A 15,817-nucleotide genomic window follows, 5' to 3' on the forward strand; every position below is an offset into this window, starting at 1 on the left:
TGACGTGAACAAAAACAAAGCCCCGCGGGTCCGGCAGCTTCTGTGACGGAGTAAACACAGTTGACGTTTCGGGTCTGGTGATCCTTGCTCAGAACAGAGTTTACGTTTCCGGTCTGGTAACCCCTACTTAGAACTGGGCCCTGCCCTTGTCCTCTGATTGGTTGGAGGAGAAGCATTTCCGCTGCCTTTTCTGTCCAGCCTCTTGCTTGCTATTGGTCGTTCGATGTCAAACCGGCGTATTCAGCTATGGTGCATGCGCACAGCTCATTGTGACTGTGAGCATGCGTACTGAGAGGGATATCCGGAATGAAATGGTTCTCCATGAGAGCCACAAGCGGTGAGGACAGGTTAAAGGGGAGGGCAGCTTCGGTGCTGTATTCCAGCAAGAGGGCTGCGTGATTGCTCAGTTTAGGTCTCAGGTCCCAAACAGGGGTCTTCCGATGCCGCTTTTAGTTTGCAGAGAGCCTCAGGCTTCCTCCCTGAAACAGGCCTAGACTGTCCTGTGAGAGGGAAGGTCCTGTCAGCTTTTACCCTGTCAAGCCACTTCAGAATGTGATTACAGCAATGAGAGGTGTTCTCAGTAAAGCAGAACTCCAATGTGCACTCACTGGTTAGAGGTCTTTCCACTGTGTCCTGTGTCAGCACCCTCACTGAGTTTTTAAATAATGTTTGGCTTGAATCTGAGAGTTGAACGGCGACGTCTGGGCTGTGAGCAGCAGTTGTGCTCCAAAAAAATACAAAATCAATTATTGGTTTCTGAGGCCAGGCCTGGAAGTTAATTGCAGGTTGTTTCTTATTTGAAAACTGTGTAGACGCTTTTGGCCATTAATAATTTCAGCATCTGAGAACTGGTGCCAGCAAGTCTGGGAGACAATGTGGTCAAACAGAAGGACTTCAAAACTGGGCCAAATTCACATCTTTGATGCTGAGCTGGCTGCTGGTGTGACAGAGCCTCAGAGAAAGACCACATAATGGAGGGAGAGAGCTGAACAGGGTCGGGCTGTGTGGTTTGGATATTGGGGTTATTCTTTGCCCATCACCCCACCACAAAATCCAGCCAGTTGTTTCTCTCATTGTCCCTCTTCCCCAACACTACCCACTTCTGTACCTCCAGCCCCTATCCCACCCCTTGCTTCCCCCAGTATCAGCAAACTTCCAAAGATATTTCTGACATACTCTGTTACTTTTCTCAGAACATTCAACAACTTGAAAACTGGATTGAAAATGAGAGACAGAGCAGCCACTGCAGAAGCTTCCAAAATCACTCTGCACTTTCTTGAACTGCTGCAATCCACGTGGTGATGTAGCTCCCATGTTGCAAATTGGTAAGGAGTTGTAGGATTTTCATCCAGTGGTGATAAGGTCGTGCTGTTTTTTTGTGTCAGTTGTTGTCATTTTGTTCTTATGTTCCACCTTCAACAGAATAGAAACATAGAAAATAGGAGCAGGCGCAGGCCATTGTAGCTTTCGATCCTTCTCTGCTGGTCACTTTTGATCATGGCTGATCATTCTACTCAGCTTCTTCCCACTTTAGTGCCAGACCCTTTGATCCCTTAAGCCCCGACAACTATACATATCATCTTATTCTTGTTAACATCCAGTGTTCGCCCTTGACTGCTTTCTGTGGCAGCAAATTTCACAGGGTCACCAGTCTCTGTATTTTTAAAAATTTCCTCATTTTAATCCTGAACAGCGGAGCCCATGCCCCGAAGCTCCGACTCCCTGGTCATTGACAACATCCTTCCTGTATTTACCTAGAATTTTATTGGTTTCTGTGAAATCTTTCCTCGTTCTTCTAAACTCCAGTGAATTTCATCCTAACCAATCCATCCTATTCTTATATGTAAGTCTTGCCATCCCAGGAATCAGTCTGATCAACTGTTGCGAATAGCCTCCATAGCCAGAAGCTCCTTCATCAGATAAAAATTCCAAATTTACACATACCATCCCAGGTGTGGTCTCACTAAGATCCTGTAGAATTTCAGTAAGACATCCCTGCTCCTGTACTCAAACGCTCTAACTCTGCAGGTCAAAATACCATTTGCCTTCTTCACCCCCTGCTACACCTGCATGCTTACTGTCAGTGACTTGTGTTTTCCTAGTTTTGTAATCCAACTGGATAATCTCGAACTGAGACGCATTTCTCATTTAAATAACTAATTGATTGTATGAATACCTGGGATCCACCACTGACCACCGTACAACACTGGTTACTGACTGGCACACAAGAAATGACTGTTTATTCTGACTGTTTCTGTGTGCGAAACAGTTCTGTATCCCTGTGAATACTCAATCTCCCATGCTTTAAATTTACGTGCTTATCTCTTCTGTGGGACCTTTTGAACACTTTCACAAAGCCCACGTAAGCTATGTCCACTGCCTTTTCAACTCTAAATGTTGCACTCTTGAAACATTCCAGCAGATTTGTCCAGCATGATTTCCCTTTCATAAATCCATACTGACTTTAATTCTGTCACTGTTTTCCAGTGTTAAGTTTAAGGTTTATAGTTCTCAGGCTTCTCCCACATCCCTTCTAAACCAAAGGATTAATATCAGCCACTCTCCAGTCATCTGGCACCCACCAAATATTTACAGCTGATAAAAATTCCTGCAATTTCCTCCCTTACTTCCCACAATGTCCTGGAATACACTCGATCAGGTCCTGATGATTTATCCACCTTTGTATTTTCGAAGACATTTAGCACTTTGTCTCCTGTAATGTGAACTATTTTCAAAATATCAAAAATTATTTGAGTTCTCTAGCCTCCTTCGTTACAACTTGTCCATGCCGACCAGGCTTCCCAAACTGAACGAGTCCCACTTGCTTGAGTTGAGTCCATATCCCTCTCAATCTTTCCTGTTCATGCAGCTGTCCAAATGTCTTTTAAATATTGGAAGTGTACCTGCATCTGCCACTTCCTTTGGCAGTTCATTCCACATAGAAACAACCCTCTGTTTGAAACAGCTCCTCATGGCTGCCCTTCAAATCTTTCTCCTCTTCCGTTAAAAATTACGCTGTTGTTTAGACTCCCCGATCCAAGGGAGAAGACCCTTGCTGTTCACATTATACCCCTCACGATTTTATAAACCTCTCAAGTCAATGCTCAACCTCCTATTTTCCAGTGAAGTCCCAGTCTCTCCTCATAACTCATACCCTCCAGTACTGGTAACCTATAGACTGTAAGTGTAGCATGAAGCCACCAGGAGTAGAAAGTTAATCCAGCCACGAGAAGCATCACCTAACCTCCATCTCTTTGGCCCTTCGTCAAATAGTATGGCAATAAGCACTGTCCAGATTCAGGCATGAACAGGGAACATTTCAGCTTGCTTTCTGCAGCCCCCGAGTCTTGAAATTCCCCTCCCAAATGAAAAGGGATCTTCCATTCACCTTATCTGTACTCTTCATGATTTTATATACATATAAATCACCCCTCCATTCTTAGACTGCAGTGGAAAAATGCCTCAACCGATCAAGCCTCTCCTTGTGATTCTCAACCTCCATTCCTGGCAACTTCCTGCTAAGTCTTTGCTGAATCCTCCCCAGGTTGATGATATCCTTCGAAGAACAGGAGATCTGAAGTGGACACATTACTCCAGAAGAGGCCTCACTGATGTTCTGCACAATTTCAACATAACGTCCCACCTCCTATACTCTAAAGGCCTGAGCAGTGAAGGCAAGTAGGCTAAACTCCGACCTAACCACCCTTTCTACATGTGACGCCAACCTCACAGAATTCAGGGCCTGAACCTTGAGGTCTCTCTTTTCGACAACACTAACCCCAAGGCCCTACATTTAATTGTACAAATACTGATCTTGTTTGTTTTACCAAAATGAAATACCTCGCCTTTATCCAAATTAAACACCACCTGCCATTCCTCAGCCTCTTAACCCTATAAATCAAGATCTCTTTGTAATCTTGGACATCCGCACATCCTTCTTAAATCTGCCCCCTCTCACTTTAAATCTGTACACTCTTTTCCATTCCCCATCCCTGGGAAAAAGACGCCGTGCATTCTTCCTGTCTAAGCCCCTCATGATTTTATCCACCTCAGTAAGGTCACCGCTCGTTCTCTTACATTCCAAGGAATAAAGCCCAATTCTGGACAACCTCTCCTCAGAACTCAGGCCTACTATTCCTAGCAACATCCTTGTAACTCTTCTTTGCACGTTTTCCAGTTTAACTGTGCCTTTCCTGTAACAGGGTGACCAAAACTGTACACCACACTGCAGGTGTGGCCTCACCAATGACTTGTATATCTTTAACATAACGTCCCAACTCTTAAATGCAATGCATCAACCGAAAAAGGCCAGCATGCTAAATGCTTTCTTCACCACCCTGTCTACCTGTGATGCTGCTTTCCACCAACTATGCGCTTGTGCTTCTTGGTCTCTCTGCTCCACAATATTCCTCAGAACCTTACCATTCACTGTATAACTCCTACCTTGGCTGAACTTTCCAAAGGCCAACACCTCACGCTTAGCTGTGTTGAATTTAATTTGGCAATCCTCAGCCCACTTCCCCATCTGATCACAATCCCCCTGTAATTTTTGATACCTCAGCGATACCTCTTAAGTTTGCAGATGATACAAAATTACTAATCGTGCCATATACATTCACATCCAGATTATTTATGTAAGGGACAAATAACAAAGGTCCCAGTATCGGCCCCCGTGGCACACCATTAGCCACAGGCCTCCAGTCCGAGAACCAACATTCAGCCATCACGCTATGCTTCCTACCGTCAACCCAATTTCGAATCCCATAAGCTAGCTGTCCTGGATCCCACACAACCGAACCTTCATGACCAGGCTGCTGTATGGGACCTTGTTAAAGGCCTTACTAAAGTCCATATAGACAGCATTCGCTGCCCTAATCTCATCAATTCTCTTGCTTACCTCCTCAAAAAACTTGAATAGATTGTCAGACATGATTCCTGTGCACAAAATCATGCTGACAATCCCTCATCGTATCTTGAATATCCCAGCTTTGGTTGATCGACTCCCTAAATATCATCTTCAATACCTTGTCTACCACTGGTTCACTGGCCTGTAGTTCCCTGGCTGGTCTTTGCTACCTTTCTTAACCAATGGGACAACATTAGCCAACCTCCAGTCTTCTGGAATTTCAGTAGTGAGAAAAGATGAAGGGAAAAATCTCTGCAAGGGCCTCTGCAGTTTCTTCCCCTGCCTCCCACAGTGTCCAAAGATGGACTTCATCAGGTCCAGTGGAATTAACAACCTTAATGTGCTTTAAGGTTGCAAACGCCACCTTGATGGTCCGAAACATCCCCACTTGCTTCCCTTGTTTCCTTAGCATCCATGATTCTCTGCTTAGTAAACACTGAGGAGAAATACTCGTTAAAAATCTCCCCCATCTCCGTGAGCTGTTTTCAAACCAAAATATTTCGACCCCTGACTTGTCCCCCCTCCATTTCTTTCTCAACAGTAAAACTTGATGCAATATATTCCTTTCAAATCTCTCTCCTCTCCAGATGCTCAACACAGAGTTGATCTCTTTCATCTTTATGGAGCCCTGCTTGCTCTCTCGGTGCTCTCTTGCTCTTAGTGCACTTGCAGAAACTCTTGGAATTATTCTTAAGCTTATCAACCAAGGCAGTTTCATGTTACCTTTTTGCCATCCTGATCTCCTGTTTAAGAATGCCCCTAACACTGTTTACACTTTCAAGAGATTTATTTGAGCCGAGTTTTTATTTATATCTACTAATTTATTTTTTTTTATTCTTGACGAAAACCTGAGTATCTTTTTTCACCCATTGTTCTCTAATCGTACCAGCCTTACCTTTCACTCTTACGGGGACATAATGACTCTGAATTGTCACATTTTTGAAAGCCCCCCCACACTTATCAGACATCCTTATCCCTGCCGTCTACTCATGTCAACGTTTGAAAGTTATCAAAACAGAAGCTGCTGGAAAAGCTTAGCAGGTCTGGCAGCATCTGTGAAGGACAAATCAGAGTTAATGTTGTGGGTCTGTTAATCCTTCCTCAGAAGTGTTGAAAGTTCTTTTCTTACAGCATTAAAATTTGCCTTACTCCAGTTAAAGCTTTTTCTTTTTCTGGAAGGCATATCCTGTTCCATAATTGTTTTAAAACTGACAGTAATTCTGTCACAAGACTCAAAGTTTCCCTGTACTGTCACTTCAGTCACTTGCTACGCCTTATTTTTTTTTTCCATAGGAGCATCGATTTATTGATAAAGAAAAAATTCTTGAACACATTTCAGAAAATACTCCCCATCTAAACCTTTAACACTATGGCAGTCCCATTAAATGTTTGGAAACTGAAAATCACCGATTATGACCTTGTTATTCTTACACATATCTGAGATCCCTCTGCATATTTGTTCCTCAGTTTCCCTCTGACTATGAGGAAGCCTATGGTACAATCCCATCAGATGATTGTTCCTTTCTTATTTCTTATTTCTTATTTCTAATTTCAGCATATGTTTTCATGGGATGATTTTTCAGAAACATCTCTTCTAGTGATAGCAGCAATGTTTTCCTTATTTAAAAAAAATTCCTGCAATTAGCCCATATTCGCTCCAAACCATTCAAATTCATGTACTTACCTGAATGTTTTTCAAACATCGTAACCACCCACATCCTTCACTTCCTCTGGCAGTTCATTCCACACACTGAGCACTCTATATAAAACAAAAAGATGCCCGTCATGTCTTTTTTAAAATCTTTCTCCTCTCATTTTAAAAATATGCCCCTGGTTTTGAAATCCCCCACCTGAGGGATAAAACCTTTGTTATTCCTTATCTGTGTCTCATTATTTTATTAACCTACATAAGGTCATCCCTCAACCTCTTACCTTCCCGTGAAAGAAGTTCCCACCAATCCAGCGTATTTTTATAACTCAACGCCTCCATTCCCGGCAATATCCTGGTAAGTGTTTTTCCAAACCCACTCCAGTTTAACAATATTCTTCCCAGAACAGGACAACCAGAGCAGCACACAGTTCTCCAGAAGAGGACTCTCCATCATCACTTCCCAGCTCCTGTACTCAGGCCTGAGCAATGAAGATAAGTGTGCTAAATGCCTTCCACATACCGTGTCTACCTGTGATGCAAATTTCAAATAATTATGTGCCTGAAACCCTCGGTTTTTTCTGATCTGCAACACTACCCAGAGCCCAACCATTAATTGTGTCAGTCCTGCCTTTTGAAGTATTGCGTTGTGGTAAAACAAACATTTATCCAAACAAAATTCAATCTGCCATTCCTCAGCCCATTGCCCCAATTGATCAAGATCTCTCTGAAACCCAGAAAGCTACGAGGCCATCTCCCTTACTTTGACAACAAATAATAATCAGTGAAATGATGTTCTCCTTCATTTGTACAAGGAAGGGGTCAGACCAAATCTCGAATACCATATGCAGGTTTTGGTCTTCTGTTGTTTTATTCAAAGTGGCTCAGAGGAGGTTTACAAGATTGAAACCTGGAATCAGTGGGTTGTCTGAGGAAGATGGATTGGGCAGGAAAGAGGGAAAAGTGTTTGTCAGGAGCTGCTGATTAAAACAGGAAGCTGACGTGAGCCAGGATATAGGGTGTATTGTATTTTATAAGGTGAATTTATTCAAACTTGTGCCGCATGCATGCGGAAGAGGTCTATAAGCCTAGCTCGGAGACACTCTTCCATTTCCAGCTACTCGGAAACGGCATATTAAGGCATTTTCACATCAGAATGGTTGCATGTAACATTGATATAAAATAAATTTCAATGTCAGTTACTTACTACAAAACAGGATGCTGTTCAGTTTCTGTCAACGTTCTGAGTCCTCGAATTTCAACAGGACTGCCACTTCCATACTATCTTCAGAGCTTCTCTACCCCACCGTCAGCTCACAGCTGGGTGAGTAATACTTACATGACTATCAGAAGCTATACAGATAGTTTCAGAGCCCTAAGTAACTGTTGATGTTTCGCTGTTATGGACCTGCAGTTAAACTGTCTGAGAGATGTTAATGTGAAATCATCTCATTCATTTACATACTTCTATAAATTAAAGTCTTTTGTCTTCATTTGATTCCTACGCAGAGGCTTTAATTTATAGAAGTAAACTCTTATCTACCGACACATCGGTATGCAGACACTGCCCTGAAACTTCCTGCCCAGCTAGGAATTCAGTGTAATGCTTTTGTAACTCCTTATCTTCTCACACATCGGTATGCAGACACTGTCTTAAGCTTCCTGACTAAATTAAAACTAGAATCAAACTGTTTCAAATAGGGTTCGGTGGGGAAATTTTGTAAAGGTGTGAAACCTCTGAAGCATGTAACTTCTGTCACTGGCAAAGGGGCCAGGGCACTGATTTGGTTCTAGCCAGACAAACTGGCCACTTGAAATCTCAATCTGTCACAGTCAACAACTCGAAATTGCCTCCTGCCATTAGCAGCCACTTTACTAGCAATCGATACTGTATCCTGGTCTTTTATGTTGTTGATGTAATAATTGTTTGGTATCCTGATTTTGTCTGTTGTAGTAATCGTTTTCTGTATCATGTCATTGTAAGTTGTGAAATCGTTTTATGTATCATGTCTTTTGTAAGTATAAAAAGCGGGGACTGTCCGCTGCTCGGGGAAAATTACTTGCGAGACTCCGCACTCTGAGTACAGTGATTCTCCACAGCTTGTGCTTGCTTGGTAATAAAGGGATTTGTGTTTTTTAAACAGGTCAGTGTCTTGTTGTTATTGCAGCAAGTCCGTGAGGGTCTCCAAAAACGAACTTGACATTTGGCGCAAGAGCAGGGTTCCAACATGTACAGCAGTCTCACCTGGAGGGCTGAATAAGTGATCGTTCGAGTGTCAGTGGAGTCAGACAGATGGGCCCGCAAGGTACGATTCACCTTGGTCTCTCTTACTAACCTGCCATCTGTGCGACCCCCTCATCCCTGCGTGTCTCTGTACTGACGGAACCCAGGATAACTCACGGCCTTGAACACTGCTAAATCCTGATGCCTGGAGGTTCGAGTCCCCTGGTGGCCGGGGTTGGAGTCCCCAGGTCAGATAACGGGTAATTTTATAAATCCAGGAGGATAGATTTCACCCGGTGACCGGGGGGTGAAATCCTGTGTCGGGCAATAGGGAAAAGGTAGGGCGTTTCTTGTAAGACCTAGGTACAGTGTAGTTACCGTGTCTGTCTGTTTCCACCACCCTGCGTTCGACCGGTTGTTAAGAGGGGAAATCCCCCACGCGAAGGTCAGGACCCTGAAGTGGGTGTTGAGACTAAGTGCACTGCGGTAGTATACAGGGATAGTAAAAAGTGAAAGCGCTAATAAAAAAAAAGCAAAGGAAAAAATGGGACAAACACTGGATAAATGAGGTGTTGGCACTCCTTTACATCGATTATGCTGGGATAATCCCGAAAATGAAGTACAGTACAGACGCCTGTCAGCATGCTTAAACAAAAGATTGGGAAATGAGAATTGGCCATTGGGGAGAACGCGGGATATCGATCTATGCACTAAAGCAGGAGAGGCACTGGAAAGGGTTAATGTCATTCTAGAGAAAGAGAGCTGAGGAGCTGACTGAAAAATCAAAACTGGCCAGTTGGGTGGATAATGCACGTAGCAGAGGGATCAGTGCCTGTGATAACGAGGGGAAACCAAAAACTTGGGAAGTTTTAAAACTGCAGTGTGAGGATCATGAGACGATGAAAGGGAAAGAGTTAACCAAGAAAGACAGGAGAGAGAACAACGAGACAAGGAATGGGGGCTAGAGCGGCAGGCCGCATTGACAGAAAACAAAAAAAAATCGAAGGTACCTCCTAACGTATCTGGCATGCCGATGTTCCAAATTAATGACATGGATGAGCAAGACCGAGGAGGACTGGGGAAGGCATCCCTGTGCCTCATCGGGACTGCTTCCCCCTCCAGAACCCTACCCGTCCTTGGCCAATCTACATCTGCAGGCAGCCCAACACCGCCATCAGTCCCAGCAACCGCCACCGTACGCTGCCCAAACTAAACCTCCCATAGAATCTCCAAGCGCTTCAGTAGGCAGCCCACATGAATCCCCTGGCAAGCCCACGGCTTGTACAGACCCAAACCTCCTGTCATACCAGATCTAAAACAAAACAGGGAAACAGGAAACAGGGCGCAGGCCAGACGGTCAGTGAGCAAAAGGAGGGACGACAGGATCCTTTTAAAACCCATGAGAAGCCCAGGAAGACATAAGTCCTGGGTGCAGCCTCCTTGACCCTCTAACGACTGTTTACTGTTTCCTGGGGATTCCACAAGTAGCGAAGAATATGATCGTCCCAACTCACATGCAGAGGATAGTGAATGTGAGGACAGAGTTTGGAAGAGATCCTCGAATAGCCCTCGCCTAAAGAAGGACCCCTGTCAGAAAATAAACCCGGCAATTCCCTAATCTCAGACTCTCACCCGAGCCCAGAACAAGGGGGTCAAAATGCAATGCAAATCGATGCGCCTTGGAAGCCACAAAAGATGTGTTTAATTATGTCAAGGGCTCCTGATCGAGCCTGTGCTGCATCTATGCTGCGCTCTCCAGCCCGAGGGGTCAGTCCCAGGAACTTGACCTCCCTCAACCCTATCTGTGCCGCCTTCGGGTTTACCTTCAACTCGCTGTTGCGCAGGAAATGTAGCAACTCCCTCAGTAGGGGGCCATGTTCCTCACTCTTGTCTGTGAACAACAGGATGTCATCCACGTACTGTACAAGCCTGTGTGGCTCACTGAAATCTTTTAAACAGTCTGCCATACACTGGTGGAGAATGCTGGGGCTATAATGGAAACCCTGTGGCAGACAGCTCCACGTGTACTGTTGTCCTGTAAAAGTAAATGCAAATTTGCACTGGTCCTGCTGAACCGGGATAGACCAGAAACCATTCGAGATATCCAGCACTGTGAAATTCCACCCCACCCCGTCGCTTTAAGGCAGGAGAGCGCCTTTCCATCAATGGCACACGCCACTGTTTTGAAACTCACGCCCATTTCTCCAGGTAATGGATACCTCTTGAAACTTGCAGTTTCTCCCATAGCTGTGGCTCCGCTGGGTCTGAGGGCCCACCTGCAACATTAATTCTTTTTTTCCCAAGAATTTCTGATTTTTGTGTCTGGTAAATTTTTGGGGTTTTTTTTAGCATGTATAAATCCAACTCTAGCTTGAAAATTTTTGAACGAACTTTAGTTTCCTTCCCCTCCTGCCACTCTCTAAGTTCAGGACACCATTGTAATGTTAGTGCCCACACTGCCTCCCTGGTTCAGTTTGGTAAATGGGATATGGTGACACTGTGCAAATGAGACATGACACGGGGCAGAGATTCCTCCTGTGTGCTCACCCTGTTGCCCTTCCTCCTGACTGATAGCAATCGTCATGCGGAGTGGGTATTGAAACTGCCCTACCCCGTGTGGTACTACATCACTTACACACGCACAGACATCATACCGAAACTGACAGGTTTACAATAGGCCCTTTAAACTTGAATTATAACGACCAGTTGCCTCCTACTCCACTCATCTGGACACTGTATCTCAGGGATTACCCCCTTGTTCCCAGGTTCTCCCTGCGATTTGTTCCTTATCTCTTCCTGCTCCAGTATTGACCCAGCCACATTTCTGAGCGAACCCCCGCATGACTGCCTGCTGAGGAACCAATTTCTAACCTCTCCCTGCCTGGCCCTTACTGATGCCCCACTTCCTTCTCCGGATCCGGTGTGGATTTTTAACGTCCTCAGGTACACCCACCCAGGATTCCCTGTCTGTTGAAAACCTCCAGGCATTCCTCCTCCCTAAACAATTTCACACTTAAATCTAAACAATTGGCTATTCTCAAATGCGCTGCCCATGCCTCTGTTGATTCAGTAGTTACTCGGGGCAGCGCTTGGGCTGCTCTGGCTGCTAAACAGGCTGCTGCAGACCAAATTTTTATGATACCCTCTATGAACAAGCAGGCGGTAAATCGCACGCCTTCAGACAAGACGGGCATGCCAGACATGGTCACTGTTCGGCACTTACAGGGGGACGCCCCTGCTTCTGAAAAGAATATTTGGAAGACGCATGGATGTTTTCATTCTGCGTCCTCAGGCCTTTGGGTTACACCAATCGGCCAAGTGTGCGTACCTGATACTTTATTACCTATGCTTGGTGACTGTGTGCTTCTGACACCCACATTGACAAGGAGGGAATGAGTGGTATTATGCTACGTACCTGGTGGCAACCCTGAATGACTGAGGCAGCCCAGTCTCGTATAGCATCTTGTCCCACATGCCAGCAAAACAATGTGGGTCAGGGGGTGAGACGCTCACCAGGAAAAGCACCCTTGCCAGGTGGGCCGTTTGAATGCATTCAGCTAGATTTTATTGAACTGTCACGCGTAAACTGTGACGAATATTGTCTTGTCATCGTAGATGTATTCAGTAGGTGGATAGAGGCTTTCCCAAAGACAAACAACAAAGCCTCAACACTAGTAAAACTGTTATTAACTGAAATAGTACCAAGGTTTGGAGTACCGCGACAAATTAGTTCGGAAGACGGCTCTCACATTGTGGGGAAAATTAATAAGGAACTGTGTGGTACATTACACATCCAACAACGATTCCACTGTGCCTACCACCCTCGGGCAGCAGGGATAGTAGAGAGAGCTAATGCAACACTTAAAACCAAACTCACCAAGTTGACACCCGAAACCGGCCTTAATTGGTTAAAGGTTTTGCCACGAGCCTTGTATCACATGCGAATAACACCCCACTCTACTACTGGGCTCTCAGCAGCGGGAATAGTCTATGACTGACCCAGCAGAACAACATGGGATGCCAATACCAGCCCACCCAGCAAAACAGACCTAAATGTGATGGGAGAAGAAATGCGAAGACACTTCTGACAACTAACATCATCTTGAAAGTTTCTCCATTTGCCGGTGAAGTGCGCCTTCGGACCACCTCCGCAGACACCGGAACAAGGCCTCGAGATTCAGGATCGATCATCATGGCCGCAGATTGGAGATTTTGTACTTGTCCGGGACTGGGGTCGCCCCAAGGTGGAAAGGACCGTACCAAGTGTTTCTTCAGACTCCGACAGCTCTTAAAGTTAAAGGACAGAATCGCTGGATCCACTTAAGTGACTCTAAATGATGGATTTCCTCATCGGCATGCAGTTAACCATTGGACTGAGTATTAGTCTGACCATGCATGGCCAGCAGGACAATTTTGTTTTATAAAACACACATACGGCTGCACGGGAATCGGACAGCATGTTACCCGTTGGCACGATCTGTAGAAGCATTATTTGTGGCAACATCTGCCTGGAACCCTAGTCAGCTTTATGAAATAGAGTATTCCGGTAAGCCTTGCTGAAGGGAGAGGGGATCTTGGACACAGGTGTGCAGGGTACATGTGTGAAACTGGTAGTTAGTGGTCTCTCTGGTTGTGTGGACACTCGACCTGGGCATGGGAAGGAAGGGGCTAGCTGTACAAATCCCAACAGCTATCTGTTTTGCTTTAATGGAACTGGAACTTGTTGCGTGCCTGCTCTCGTTACTCATCACCCCCAAAATACTTCCTGGCCCCATCGGTGCATAAAGAGAAATTGCACCACTATAGGAGAATTGTTGAATTGCCCCTGCTTAGAATCTAAGCCCATATCTGTGACCCCGGGCATACAGTAGAGTTGTGGGGATTGCAATGGCACTCATGTAGAAACAGACTATGGGTCATTTCCATTTAACTCCGCAAGTTTCCATCCACGTAAGGATCAGTCCTCCTGGCACAGCTATCAAGAAATACGTGAGTCTGTTTGCCTTCTTAACGAGACCTTCACTGCTACCACTCCAACTCTGCCAGTGCTGTTTGCTGTTGGGACCATTGAGCCCCTCACTGTCCCTTGTCCCCAACAAGTACAAATTCAATGGCGAATTGTCACACGATTCCTGAGCTGGGGGTTTTGCGCTGCATGGCAGAATCCAGTTGTGTTGGGCTCTTCCTTAGGATATGGTTTCCTGGGACTGTCGGCTTGGGATGCTCTCCTGGGGTGGTGGCCACAAAGGAAAATTCGAAATTACCTTGTATGTTGACTCACCGCCCTGGGAAACAGCACAATGACGGCATTGGAGGCAGTCAACCAAGAATTAGCCGAACTTTGGCTCTATGATCAGCAAACCCAATATGCAGTGGACTATCAGCTGGCTCAGCAAGGAGGTGTATGCACTATTAATGGGGACAAGTGCATTACCCACGTCACCAACGAGTCCTATAACATTACCCAGGCTATCCAAGCCATACAGGGGCAGTTGGAACAGTACAGTGAGGGAGTCCAGCCTGGACAGGGTTTGTTGGGATGGCTTCTGGGTGGTTCTTGGGGTTCATATTTGCTGCATGGGTCAGTTGTTCTAGTGGTTGACATAGCTGCCTGCTGTACATTTATGGCATGCATGAGCCCTTGCTGCAGATTTGTGTTTGACAGGTTAGCAGCTCTCCTCTCGGCCCTGTTATAAGTTATCATGAAATGATAGAAGGAGGGAATGAGCTGTTAATGTGATAACATCTCATTGATTTCTATACTTCTATAAATTAAAGTCTTTGTATAGGAATCAAATGCAGATAAGAGACTTTAATCTATAGAAGTAAACTCTTATCTACCGAAACATAGGTATGCATGCACTGCCCTGAAGCTTCCTGCCCAGCTAGGAATTCAGTGTAAAGCTTTTGTAACTCCTTTTCTTCTCACACATCGGTATGCAGACACTGTCTTAAGCTTCCTGACTGAATTAAAATTAGAACCAAACTGTTTCAAATAGGGTTAGGTGGGGAAAATTTGTAAAGGTATGAAACCTCTGAAGCATGTAACTCCTGTCGCTGGCAACGGGGCCAGGGCACTGATTTGGTTCTAGCCAGACACACTGGCAACTTGAAATCAGAATCTGTCCCGGACAGCAACTTGAAATCGCCTCTTGCCATTAGCAGCTACTTCACAAGCAATCGCTACTGTATCCTGGTCTTTTATGTTGTTGATGTAATAATTGCTTGGTATCCTGTTTTTGTCTGTTTGTAGTAATTGTTTTATGTATCGTGTCATGGTAAATTGTGAAATCGTTTTCTGTATCATGTCTTTTGTAAAGTATAAAAAGCGGGGACTGTCCGCTGCTCGGGGAGAATTGCTTGCGAGACTCTGCACTCTGTGCTGGGTAACTACAGTGATTCTCCACAGCTTGTACTTGCTTGGTAACAAAGGGATTTGTGTTTTTTTCTAAACAGGTCACTGTCTTGTTATTGCAGCAAGTCTGTGAGGGTCTCCGAAAACAAAATTGACATGTGACACAGAAATAAGAGGAGGCCATTCAGCCTTTCGAGACTCTTACAGAGCAACAAGAAGCCACTCAGCCTCTTGAGCCTGTTACACATGAACAGGAAGAGTTCGTTAGACCTCCCAAACCTGTCACAGTGTAATAGGCCATTGAGCATCTTGAGCCTTTTACAGGTGAACCTGAGGTGGCCATTCAGCCTCTCGAATCCAAGGATGATTGATGAACAAGATTTAGTGTGTTACAGAGATAGCAGGAGCTGCCGATGGTGGAGATCTGAGATAAGGTGTCGAGCTGGATGAACACAGCAGGCCAAGCAGCATCAGAGGAGCCTGCTGTGTTCATCTCGCCTCACACCGTGTTATCTAAGATTTAGTCTGTGTTCGGATGATAGAAATTATTGAATGAGGTTTTCTTCTGTGGCGTTGTAACTGGGAGTGGAATCAGAGCATTTGACTCCTTTTGGCTAAATCTTACATTAATATGGTGGTGTCATTTTCATTGTGTTTGACGGAGGGTTTCTCTCTGCGAGGCCA

At 45.0% G+C, this 15,817-nt stretch overlaps 1 long non-coding RNA gene across 1 annotated transcript; it reads left to right on the forward strand.

Moving 5' to 3' along the window:
• The first annotated feature begins 277 nt into the window (after window positions 1–277).
• LOC132209386 (uncharacterized) lies at window positions 278–15,206 on the forward strand. The gene is made up of 5 exons (XR_009445478.1): window positions 278–337; window positions 1,194–1,325; window positions 7,772–7,878; window positions 8,699–8,860; window positions 12,394–15,206. It is a non-coding gene; the product is annotated as an uncharacterized LOC132209386 (long non-coding RNA).
• The last annotated feature ends 611 nt before the right edge of the window (window positions 15,207–15,817 follow it).

This window comes from Stegostoma tigrinum, unplaced genomic scaffold, assembly GCF_030684315.1.
Source record: "Stegostoma tigrinum isolate sSteTig4 unplaced genomic scaffold, sSteTig4.hap1 scaffold_90, whole genome shotgun sequence".
In the NCBI taxonomy this organism is placed as follows: Eukaryota; Metazoa; Chordata; class Chondrichthyes; order Orectolobiformes; family Stegostomatidae; genus Stegostoma; species Stegostoma tigrinum.